Source organism: Drosophila takahashii, chromosome 3L, assembly GCF_030179915.1.
Source record: "Drosophila takahashii strain IR98-3 E-12201 chromosome 3L, DtakHiC1v2, whole genome shotgun sequence".
Taxonomy (NCBI): Eukaryota; Metazoa; Arthropoda; class Insecta; order Diptera; family Drosophilidae; genus Drosophila; species Drosophila takahashii.
The window spans coordinates 18160927-18174346 of NC_091680.1; positions in this window are offsets into that span (position 1 = coordinate 18160927).

Sequence of the window (13420 nt, forward strand, 5' to 3'; positions counted from 1 at the left end):
TTTCTAATTAAATTGTACAAGTTTTAAAAGTAGAAAAATGATTGTTAGATATAAGGCAATCTTTTGAACCCATGAAATTTTTTGAAGATTTTAACATTTTCTACATTCGAGTTTTAATAACTCCATTAAAAATCTTTAATTCCTATATTTTGTTTCTTATTTGGTTCTCTGGAGCTTATCGTTGTGCTGCATGTGTGTGTTTGCAATTAGCAGCGCTTTATGTGTTGATGTTGCAGCAGTTGCATGCTGCTGACAAATGCAAAGCCATATGATGGCGACTGGCCTGTGTAGTCGTACAATGACCCACATTGTGATGCGCCTTTATTAGACACGCGAGGCGCAAAAACAAAGGGCCAACAATGAGTCCGGGGTCCGGAATCCGGACAATGGCCCAACAAGGAGACTACGACAGCAGTGATGTCGCCATCACCATCACCGCGCAAACAAACGAAGACAATGCAAATGTGGCACACAAAAGGACATTAAACTCGCACTTGGATTGCTGGAACTTAAAGAAGGCGCTTAAGAAAGTAATATATATCAATATCCTGTCTGGTGAATATCTTCAATCTAAAAAGGTTAAGACTGACCAATAGAGTACTTAAAATTTTTGAAAACCTTACGATTTTATCCCATAGCTGCCATAAGAACAATCGGTTTAAATTTACCGATATATTTTTTTTTTTTCTTAGCAATTTTAAGCCTTTGTAAATCAATCACAAAATATAAATCTATTTACATTAATCGTTAATGTTATTTGTTAATCATTTATAATCATTTTATCCTTGACTTTAGTATTGTAATAATATGTAAAAATTTTGTTACAGGACCATTGCATTCCTGCAGCTCCGAGGGCAATGTCATTTGCCCTTATAATTGCATTTCTGATTAGATGGCTCTCAGTCCCTTCGAGTTTTCGAGCTCCTGATAATGGAGATGCCGAAGGGAAACAGGGGCGTGGGCGGTGGGCTGGCCGAGGACGTTGGCCAAGGCCTTTTAACCAATGAGACAGTTAGTCAGTTCCAGTTAGCCACAACAACAAGCGCCATCACCATCATCATCATCATCAGGAGGTCCGCAAGGAGAGGAGGAGCAGCCGCAGACGTTAACAACAAACGGCACATGCAACAAAGTGGGCCAGTTTACACCTGCAGTTAGTGTTTCGGTGACAGGGGAAAACCGGGGACTACACTGTTTCACCTGTGCCATGGCCCTTGCCATGTAATTATTTGTAATTTGTTTGCCCAAGTGCAGGCAGGCGGAGATTTGGTTGTTGGCAATGCAAACCAATTGTTCCAGTTTGGAGTGGGGAGCTGCTTAGTTATGGTTGTTATTGCAGCTAATACAATATAGAGGGCAGTGGTTGTCGTAAATCGAAAATGCCAACAGCTACTTAAAAGCCTTTCCATTTGAGATATTGGACAATGCCCCAAGAAATTTCGGGGAAATGGGCAGTGGGGGACTTTCGGTTACTTATACTTATATAGATTGATGATGGCGTCGGCTGACAGCGGAAGCGGAAATGTTTTTGCCTCTTGCCCAGACGGGCATTAAGAAATAATTAACCCCAGATAGACAGCAAATCTGGGAGAAAGCCGAAAGCTTATTGCGTAATTGTCCAATGGCAGTGACAAAGAAGACAATGCGCCAAAGGATCCATAAATTATCGGGGTCTAGATGGAGGGAATGGTCATGCTAATCGTAACAAAGGGAGGCCAAGCCTTAATGTACAGGACAATATATTATAAAGAAATTGTTATTATTTTATTTTTTTTAATCATTTATATTATTTCTTTTGGTAAGATGAAGTAGAGATCCCGCGACAGTATTAAAGGTTTTGTATTGGATCATCCTTTTTATTTTCCGTGTACTCCAAAGAGCTGTGGGGACAGTCTGGGTCTCCATCCCGAAAATTTCCCAACCACCCTTAGTGGAATATTTCAATTACGCCCCAAACCAAAACGAACCACAAAAGAATCGAACCCAGGCCCAAGCCCGCAGGCATATGCTCGCGGCCTGTCCTTCTTCGAGTTGAATACATTTCGATTAATACAAATTTGCTTATTTCCCTCTTTGAATGCAAATCGAATTATGCGCGGAATTTAAGTGGAATTCTGCTGGGGGTGTGAGCCGGAATTCGGCGAAAATTTGCATCAATTTTTCTTGGCATTAACGAACAGGGCGTGGGGCGATGATGCTGAGCTATCTGTGCCATTATTGAGTTAATAAATCACATGCCAGCTTCAATTACCACAGCCCGGCCAAGGCAATGCTTACCTCAAAAATGCCGACGACTGACAACTCGCAGCTTCGTCGAGATGCTCGAGGAGCTGAAATGTCATTACCAGCCACTTGAAATATTCGATTTTCTATTCAGATGCTAAATTTGCGTAATAACTCAGCCGATCCTGTCCTGTTTCGTCTCGTCTCGTCTTTCGGCAATCTCGATTTGCGCTTGTTTGCCATTTGGCCGGGTGAAAAAAAGGGGAAGTGGGCGTTTCCCTTGCCGAAATCTGAATGAATGGCTGAATGAATGGTGACTTCGATGGGCGTCTCGAGGATGTCGGGCTTAATAGGAATCGCAATGGAATTGAATTAGACATGCGAGGGTGACAGACAAGCGGTTTGCTGCTTTAAGCGCAAACAGGCAAAGGAATGCTTCGCTTTTGGTATTTTATCCCTCGAAAGAAAACCCTTTTTCGTCGATTTTTTTGTGCTTTTCCTACACTTTTCTCCCTCGTGCAATAAGTTTCTGTACATAACTGGATATTAATTTTGAATTGCGCTGACAAGCAAATCTCAAGTGATTTGAAATCATTAGAAAAGTTGCCTTAAAGTATCCTGTAATAAGTTTATTTAAGAAAAGGTAAAAAAAAGATTTAGCCATTTACATTTTATATTGTAGTAAATGACAACTATTTGAATGAAAAAATTCAAATTAACTTCAATTAAAGAAACTTTATTAAAAATATCAATGATAAAAAAAAATCCTTAGAAATATACTATTCATATTATGTTTCTGATTTTCTTTATCCTTCAGCAAATATATATGTTTGATTGATCTTTAAATATTTTGTTAACTTTATTCCAGTCCAATGCCAAGCCTTTTGCTGGCTTTAAGCCCTCTTTTGCTGCTCATCTCTCACTTCATTTAACCGAGTACAAAGGGCCAAACGGAGCGCGGAATGTGGCCGAAATTAAAGTCCCTCATATTCCCCTGCGTTTACCAGGACCTCTGAAACAGCACAGCGTGAACGTGCGAACAAACCGGATATCCGCTTATGGAGCGGATGTTGCCTGATTTCCGCCCCGTTGACAGGCCAACCAATAACCCAATATTCCAATAGGCCGGCCCACCGCCAACCCGAATTGTTTGCGATAATTTATCTTCCACTTGCATTAAATGACAAAAATGCTGTATTGTTGCGCCAGTCGTCGGTCTCATAAATCAGAGATCAAGCCCCGAGCACGGTAATTGCTTTGGAAATGCGGCCAAACTGGGTTAAGCTGAAATTAGTTGCTTAGAGTCGGACTAGCTGGCAAACATTTTTGATTTAGCTTTTCGATTGGCCGCTTTGCCTGCAATTGTAGTTCAGTTCCCAGTTGTTGGCCAAACTTTTTCCAAACGCTCACAGACACACACACCCAAAACTGGCACAAACAATATTTTAGGACGGGAAAGGAAAAGTCGGTCTATAGAGGGTACTATATTTTTAGGCAAAAGTTTGCCTCACATGAAAGAAATCAGTCCATTAGGTATGAAAACTTTGCATTTTCAGATGGCCATTGCAATATTTCGAAATTGTTGCTTATAGAGCTCTCCGAAATTAACCTTATATAAAAGCTTTAATAGTTCTCGTCAAAATGGAGTCGATACAGGCAGTCCAAAGATATTATATACTGCATTACATAATTACAAAAATTAAAAACAAAAAAGGAGTTAGCTACTTGAGGAATGTCTGACATTATATCATATGGCGCCCCGAATATAAAAAATATTACAAACCAGGTTAGCCAGGGTATTCCTAGATTCCGTCCCCAAAGTCGGGGTTTCTTTCTTCTTCTGCCTCTGATTCCGGTTGTGTCTCTGGCTTTGGATATATTTCTGGTTCTGATTCTGGTCCTGGCAGGGGCAACATGCACAGTAAATTTTCATTTGCAAGACAGTTGGTGGTGTTTGAGGGAGGATGGGGCGGGCGGTGGATATGCATTTAAATACGTGTTGAATTATTGTCCTGCAACAGCAGGAGCAGCAGAGAGCGCCGAGGATATGCTCCAGTTCCAGTTCCAGTTGCACTTCCCCCGCTCCCCGTGCCTATTAAATTAAATTGCTTAATTTTCTGCAACTGCAAGCAGCGGGAACCGAGAGATATGGGGGTTCCTGGAGGAGCGTCAAACATTACAAAACTTTCATCATTGTGTGACATGAAATTATTTGTTTGCTTGTTCTTGCCGTTCCGTTGGTATTTTCTGTTGCCATTTCAGTTGCCTGGCAACATTCATTTCTGTTGTTTAGATTTTATGCTTTGCAGTTTTATTTATCGCAGACTCCTCGCCAACTTGCACTCGTGTTATTTACGTTCATGTAGTTGCTTGTATATACTTCGCCAGCTCCGCTCCAACTCATTGTTGTTCAGTTGGTCAGCATGACAATAATGGCAATAATAATTAAAATAAATGGACTGCTATGCGGTGTCGTGTGTGGGGATCCGATTGTTTATAAAGTCTGCGGGAAGGAAGTGGTGAGTAAGCAGAGTACGCCAGTGTTAGGCGATCAAAAGCAATGAATTTGAATGGGCATTGTAGTGAAGGCAAACATGGGATAGTATATTCAAATCCAAATATAAAAAACACACATTTTAGATTTTATTTTATAATAACACCGAATTTTGGAGAACCTTTTTTCTTAGTTGTTGACTAAAAATTATATTTTTCCGACCTGACATCTTTATTAAAAAAATTCTACCTTTAAATCGTTAAAATGTAAAGCCATTTCCAACGAGCAGCGATTAAAACGAGGCCCAACCGAAGGCCAGGCAATATAATCATTTACCACAATCAAGACTTTCAACTGGCTTACCTTTACCGCCTTAATCACAGCCATCATCGGCCGCAACACAGATGCGCTCGCCCACGGGCGGAGTGAATCCTTGAGTCCTTGAAGGAACTTCGGTCCTGGAAACTGCCAGTTCACAGACAACAGACGAGACATCAGACGAGACAGGACCCTGCAACATTGGGCTCATAATTCATTAAGACTTTTTTGAGTTATGCACAAGTTTTTACGTTCCTTTCCTTTATTTTTCTGTAGCAACTCCGTCTGTTGCCGGAGGACAAAACCGATAAGGACCGATGGCTGGGGGCGCGGTGAGGTGAGGTGGGGAAAAGGCTTCTGCTGCCGGATGATAACTGGCTACCGTTAATTTTCCTTCTGCCCCCGAGTCCCAAAGCAGGCTCCTAAAAAAGAAGGAAGCTGCTCGCACTGCCAGTTCTTTAAGGTGTAAATTCTGAAAGCCATAAACAAAAGGCTGCTTCGCCCCGTCCTCGGGCCCCGGCCAGTCCTTTCCTCGATTTCTATTGCTGTGTCCTGGCTACATCTTCCTTCATTTCTTCCAAGTCAGCTGCTACTGCTGCGCTTTTGTTTGTCCGCCTTGGAAACTGCTGCATTGTGTGCAGAAGTTAGCCCCGATTGGTCACCACAGTGGGCAAGGATCATGCGAAAATGTATTTTAAACGGAAATGCCCGAAAATTGTTGGGAGTACTACGAAACATGTCCTGCAGTCTCTTAAACTCATTCTTATAGTTGAAGAATATAATACCCAATATCCGGCTTGAAGGACCAGTTTGCCATTTAAAATTCTTCACATTGATTTTCTAGTTTTATCTGGTTAGGAAAGGGGCATTTAAGATTATTTCTTTTGATACTAGATACACTGTGCCATGTCCCTCATCTGACGGCCACGTTTATGGCGCCTTGTGCCTCCCAGCAGCCCAACATCCCAACAACTCCTTTCACCATTCCAGACCATAAGTTCAGTCAGCCGGCTGTGCACAAAATGAAATTGTTTTGCTTTACGTCGCCGGCCGCGCTTCGCTTTTTACCCGGCGTCTTTTTAGTATGCCGAACAGCAGCTGCTACTCCTTGGCTCCTTGGATCCCTTGCTCCTTTGCTCCTGTGTCCTGTTTTAGCCCCGGTCCCAGTCCTGGGTTTTCCACTCGCCGCGCTGCACAGAATTTGTAATTGCAATGTCGGTTAATTAAATACAGTTTTACTTTATGTAGCTCGCTCGCACTCGGCCGTGTTGTTTATCTTGTGTAGCCGTCATTTTTCTCTATTTTTCACTTAGGGCTTGTTACACTCTCAACTGAGCCTAGTTGTTCCCTGAAAATTTATTGCCACTGCCCGGGAAAGGAGCGTTTGTGAAAGGATTATAAGTTGGACATGACTGTGAGCTGAACTCGGAGGTATAGGACTTAAGTTCAATGCCAAGAACGGTTGAAAGCATTCGATCGGAATACTAAAAGGTACAGGAAATTCTGGAAAGAAATCTTATGATTTAAATTGAACAATTTTTTAAACATCATAATATTTACTATAGGCAGTGGATATTTTTTTATTATTAAAAGGGAGGAGAATACTTGCAAGATATTTCGGGTATAAAGAATTTTTTCTCTCTGTTGAACTCTTCTCCCCTAGGAATTCTTCGGCTAAACTGTTGCAGCAATTACTTGAACATATGTGGAGCAATTAAAAAATGTTCCACATACGCACTGTGTGACACTTTTTCTCGCTCTGCTTTGCTTCTCGCCATTTTTCTCCGTATTTTTACATTTTCCGGGTTCATTTCCATTTTCTTTCTCTCACTTTGTGGTATTTTTCCCATTTTCAAGTTGCTTTTATTGGTTTCCTTCAACACTCATTTGTTTTTCCACTCTTTTATCTTTCATTTAAGACAATTTTCCTTGATGGAATCGCTTAAGATTGATCGGATGAATCGCTCTATATTGAATTCGATTTATTTACGGTCAAAATGCCAAGAAGTTCATTAGTTTGCCAAATATTTGCCATTGGAATTTAGAGCAATTTTTAATGTTAAAACAAAGAGGATATTTGCAAGCTGCCAAAAGAAAATACCAACGAACATTAGAATTCTAAACAGCAAGTTAAACAATAATTCAGTAGGCTAAATTATGGCGACCCTCGCTCCTCCCGCCGTTACAGTAATCAAATATTATTTATTTGCTGTTTACACATATAACATTTCCTCGCCCACCGCCTCTGACCCTCCCTCCTTCCAACTGACTTGCTAAATTTATGCAAATTGTGAGTGGAGTGAGACGAGAACGAACATGGGGCATAAATTGGCTTATTGCGCTATAAATTGTATTTATTTTGATGAAATTTACACAGGGCCTAAACGAAGCGCCACGAATCCACATATATTCGTGCACATATATATTTATTCTCCGCAGATCTTAAGGCTTTAACTCATGTTCGCAGGGAATATATATTCGGTTCTGTGTATAATGAACCGCAATGTCGAGAATGCCCTGATAAGGAATTAAATATAAAATGCGTGAGAACAAATTTCAGCTGGGGGTCTGAGGCAAATGCGGAAATGAGATCCATGGGAAAATTTTGATGCCAGTTATGTACTGGGAAAAAATTTAACTATCACCAAACAAATCATTAAATAATGTGCATTCCCTTTTCCAACTCTAAGAATATTCTCTTAATTTTTATCAGAACCATATTTAAATATTTAAATAAATATTATTATGTTTGCTCTGAAATATCTCGCTGTTTTTCCAGTGCATTGATTTCGCTGCTTAGCGACATTGATGTTTATGGATTTTGATTGCCCCCCCGGCCCTTCGACATATCACACCCCGGAGCAGGAACGATGGCAGGATAAGCACGCTTCCTTGCACAGGGGCCACATTGTCGCCACGCCCCCGACCCGATGATACGCCCCCGCCCCCATATCGCTTTTCCTCGCAACATTTAATGAATATCGAAATTGGCAATTTCAATATTAAAGAGATTTCGCCCGGCTATATGAGCTGTGCCACGCCCGATAAGATTAGCCCAAGATGAGACCCAGTCCATATCGATGTGCGGATGGATATATGTATCATATGTGCGTGGCTGTGTACTTAGTCGATGCGAAAGTCATTGGCGTGTAAATTACGCCAGTCATGATGTTTTTTGCATGCTTCGATTTGATGATGCGGAAAAGTAAAACCACAAAATCTGTGCCCCATCGGAGCGCCAGCATAAATCCCACATTCGACCCCGGGTCCGGATATGCAAATGACAATGCAGTTTCGGAGGGGTTTTCCTTTGCTGGAATTAATCAAGCAGCCAGCCACTCGAACGGGTAAATTGTTATCCTACTCGGGGAAAACCCCTCTCCCCATTTCCCGCAAAACTTTTCAATCTAATTGGCCAGCAGCTGTTGGGGACTCACATTCATCTCCGCTGCAAAGGGGCGGGGATTCTTTAGTGTTATGGCTGCCATTTGTAGTTGAGCCAGAACTCATAAAATCCAGTCAGGAGTTGTTACTGTCTGGTTACATTCCCGGCAAAATGAAGCTCGGCTGAGCTCCGGGGTTGATTTGGGGCAGCGGATGAGAAGGAAGAGGGTCCCTGTACTGGTTCCAAATGAAATTTGCAACCACCGAAATAAAAAGTATCAGTAGCTGCCAGAATGTACATAAACGGGAATTAATTTCCAACAAAATGACAAAGCAAACGGCTTAACAACGGAAGGGTGGGGCCCCAAGATAGAAGTCAACTGGAGGAATTCCGGCGACGGGGGGAGGAATTCAAAGGGTTCAGGACGAAGCATCCTGAAATTAAATAAGGAAAACAACCGAGCTAACCAGAAAATTACACAAAAGGTATTCGATGTGAGGCTAAATTAATTAATGAAATGAAAACAATTTCAGAAAGAAGCAGGATTTTCGGACTCTTATTCGGATGCTTACTTATTTTGTATCGGAGTACAAAAATCCAGGTCACCTTTTCTTTTCGTTAAATAACATATATTTTTAAAGATTGCTACATTGAAACAAAAATGTAAAATTTATAGTAAAACTAAAAAAGAATTTATTTAATACTGCTTCACCCATCTCTTTAATTAAAAAGTTTGGTTAGATTAATCAACCCTTTTTAAACCCTTTCCCCTAAAACTAAAAAATCCCTAGATTTAAACGTTTTTTTAACTACCATTTCCCCCATTAACTGCTAGTGAAGGGAGAAAATCAATCAACGTTTTTTATCAACTGCAATCACTTTTAGCTCGTCGAGCAATCAACATCCGTTACATTAATTTGATGTTGCCCCCTCGCCTCGCAGCACCATCTTCGGCTAACAATATTAAAATCTTTATCAAATCGAAATTAAAAATCAGTTGGAATTGCTTCCTCCTCCGCAGTCAGTAACCCAGCCACCGATTTCCATTTCCATTTCCAACCAGACTTCATCTTGGCCCGGCCAGGACCCATAAAACTTTAAATAAATATGCAGCGTGTGCTGCCCTCGTTGCCGTCGGTGTGTGCCTGTGCAACCGATAACATCATTATTGATGAAGCTTTGGCCAGAAGTCACAGGCAGCCAGCCATCCAACCAGCCAGCCAACCAACCAGGCAGCAAATGGCAGAAAGGCAGTAAGGCAGCTCGAACAGATTGCAGGAATGTGCGCCCAAGGAGCCGCAGCCCCAGTCTCCGGACTGCGGACTCCGGGTGGGAATCGGAATCAGAATCAGACCCGTAGCCAGAGATATAGATAGAGGTCACCATGCCAGTCAAAAGGACCCCAACCCCACTGAGGGATGCAGCCTGTTTGGGGGAGTCGGAAAAGTCGAACGGGGGTGGAAGTCGCGCTCGTTTAGAGATTGGAAATCGTAGACATCGTCGCAGTCGTTGTAATAACTGTAATTGATTTTTGATTTGTGATTTAATTTAACACAGTTAAATGAATTGAAGTGGAGTGGAGGGCGTAGAGTGCAGAAAAGAGCAGATGCGAAGGTGGAAGGTTGGGCCCTTCGCTATTTGGCGAGGCTTAGTTGAGTTGACTGGCTAGCCAGGCAGAAAATATGCAGATGATCAAAAGCGATTGATATTTGCAGTAAGACTACAAGGATTTGCATTTATTGATGCGTTCTATCTTACATGTTAAACAGTATTCACGTATTACCCTTAAGTCCTTCTTTGATCATAGAAAACATTCCAATTAATAGTGCCGATAAATTTTATTAACATGAATTTGTAAATCAACTGAACGTTACATCCAAAACTTTAAAAATTGTATATTAATTCGGACTTTTTAAATCAAAGCAATTAATTTTTAAAATTAATTCAGAAAGTTCAATTACAAATTAATTAATATTTTTAAAATTTAATAACGACATGAAATTATTTAATTTTAAACTCTTAAATTTTCAGCGTAGCTTTCTGTGTTTTTCAGGATCAACCAGCCTCTCCTTTTCTTTCCTCTCCCCTTTATAAAGCTCTGTATTAATTGTTACTCCCAGCAAGGACACCTTATCCAGCAAGGACCACGCCAGTGCACCATAAATGCCACAACACACAAAAACCCGAAACTTCTCGAACGCCAGAGAAGCTGGAAAGTGCCGGTTGCGATGGAGTGCTGCAATGGCAATTACTTGGCGTTGATGATGAGCCAAGATGCAGCCAAGTGCTTTCCGCTCTCGCTGTAGTCGCATCCTGGCAGCGCCGTAAAAGGACAATGCTTTGATTGCCCCGTGGAAGATAAGGGAGGAGGGAGACGCCAGACGTTGTTAATGTCTGGTCATGAGTTAAACACTTCAATAAAACGTGAGCATGTGTGCTGGCCAGGACTATAAAGCAATTGCTCCGCCACGTTTGGTCCTTGGGCGTGAGCACTATCATATTATGTACGCCGTGATAATAAAAATAATTAAATCGAGCAGGAGGACTAGGGAGATTGAGCAACTGAGCAGCTAAGAAGGAAATATTTCAGATTCTAATGAGTAAAGATGGGGAGAGCTTATTAATCATTTAGCAATTAAAAAATTAATTTTTATAGAATATTTTATATTAGGTTAATGCCCTTTTTAATTTTTTAACTTATCTGAAGGCGAACTAAAAATCCTTTAAAATCCATATAAAATGATTTTCCCAATTTGCTACATTTTTAATTGCTTTAGCTTCGAGTGTAGAGTTAGGGATTCGCAGGACTAACACCCCAGAAAATCGCAAATCGTTGACTCTGCCACAAATTGGCAAGGCAGACACAAAGGAGCAGAACAAACAGCTCGGACTGTATTTTATTTGGCCATTGCATGTGAAATGAGCTCTCGAAAGTTGCCCAAAGAGGCTGGGACTATTGGACTTTGGCCGGGTTATAAATTATTTCATTCCGGTGTGTTTGTGTGCCGGAGAAATCGACGCAATTAAAAATCAACAAAAGTTCCACAGAGCTCTCAAGGCCTGAAGGCCTGAAGGCGACCAATCAACAAAATGGGCAAAAGGATCTGCAGTTGGTAGGCTCGGACTCGGGACAAAGAGAATTCTCGAAATGTGCAAAGGAATTTCTCAGCTCTCTCTCTCCCAATCTCCAATCCCCATTCCGCATTCAAAAGGCCTGCAGCTGGCAATTTCCAATTTAACAAATGACAAAAATTGTTGAGCAAATTGATTGCATTTCTTGGTTGTTCTAGGGGGCCGGAGAAGTGCACAGGAGCTAAGCAAATAGTTTTGGGCGACAGAAGGTGGAGTGGGCTGAAGGGAGTGTGCGGCATAATCACACATCATTTGTCAAAGCCTCTCGACTGCAAGTGAATGTATATCCTGTTATTCTTGCCACTCAACCCCGAAGTGGAGGCTTCTGCATCGCACCTAGCCACAAAATCAAGTCGAATTAATTTGTCAGTGAGTCCAGAGGAAGGATGAAGGAATTGGCACTGGAAATGATCATGTGCCCGTGTGCCCGCATCCTTGCCTCGTCGACAAAGTGACGACAATGCGTCCAGACGGCCCGTAAAAAGGAGCGTCCTGCCTGCAGCAATAACTCAGCCGATAATCATAAAAAAGTAAGTAAGTATGCAGTGCGGAAAATAAAAAGGCCAGGGAAACTAAGGCGAACCGCGGCCGGAGAAAGTCAATTTGTTAGGCTGCAGCCGGGAACAGGATCTGAGAAAAAAGGCGGGCAAAGGACCTGTGCAGGACAAAGGCAAAATGTGGAAAAGTGGGCCGCAGAAATATGCTCCACAAAAAGCGGATAAAAGAGACTAACGTCTTGTCTGCACAGAGACAAATGATTTAAATTAAAATTTTTAATTTATTTGAATCAGCTTTTTGTTATTCTGTGTCACATAAAATTCCATATTTGAGAAAGCAATATAGTTACATTTGCCTTATATTTATACCCGTTACTCGTAGAGTAAAAGGGTATACTAGATTCGTGCAAAAGTATGTAACAGGCAGAAGGAAGCGTTTCCGACCCTATAAACTATATATATTCTTGATCAGGATCACTAGCCGAGTCGATCTAGCCATGTCCGTCTGTCCGTCTGTCCGTCTGTCTGTCTGTCCGTCTGTCCGTATGAACGCTGAGATCTCGGAAACTATAAAAGCTAGAAGATTGACACTTTGCATGCAGATTCTAGGAGTTCCTACGCAGCGCAAGTTTGTTTCAAAAGAGTGCCACGCCCCCTCTAACGCCCACAATCCCTTATATACGATTTTAAAAATTTCAATATTTCGGAAAAGTAAAAATGCAGTTTTATGGTGTTTATCAATACCTATCGAAATGTAGAAGAAATTTTTCAAATCGGTCCATTCGTTAAAAAGTTATGCGTGATCAACGTTTTCTATCTCTATCTCCATCTCCCTCGCACTCCCTTTACCTGAGTAACGGGTATCTGATAGTCGGGGCACCCGACTATAACGTTCTCTCTTGTTTTTTAAAGTATTTATTCAACATAAACCCTTTTCCGACTAGCCCTAGTTTTTTCACAGTGTTCGATAAAGATGAAGAAGGCGTCGGAACTTTCCCCTCACTTATTTTATTAGAATTAAATTGATTTCTTGTGGCGGCGAAAGAGGAAAGGGCGAACTGCGCCGACGACAGGCGTTGGCTGGCATCAAAATTAATATAAAATGAAAAGTTTTGAAATTTATTACAAATTGAATTGATTTATGCAGCGCGCAGCGTTGGGAAAGGAAGGTGACAAAGTGAAAACTTTTCCTTGGCCCCAGTTGAGCAAATTAAATCAGAATGGCGGGAATTTTTATGCAGCCATCGCGTTAATCAGATAAAAAGGTTCGCCATCAGTTCGCTCCTCATGCGAGGGCATGAGTTTGAGTTTGCCTGCGGACCCCGAAAGTTATGCGACCTCACGCAACTCACAGTCAGCGCCATACTTATA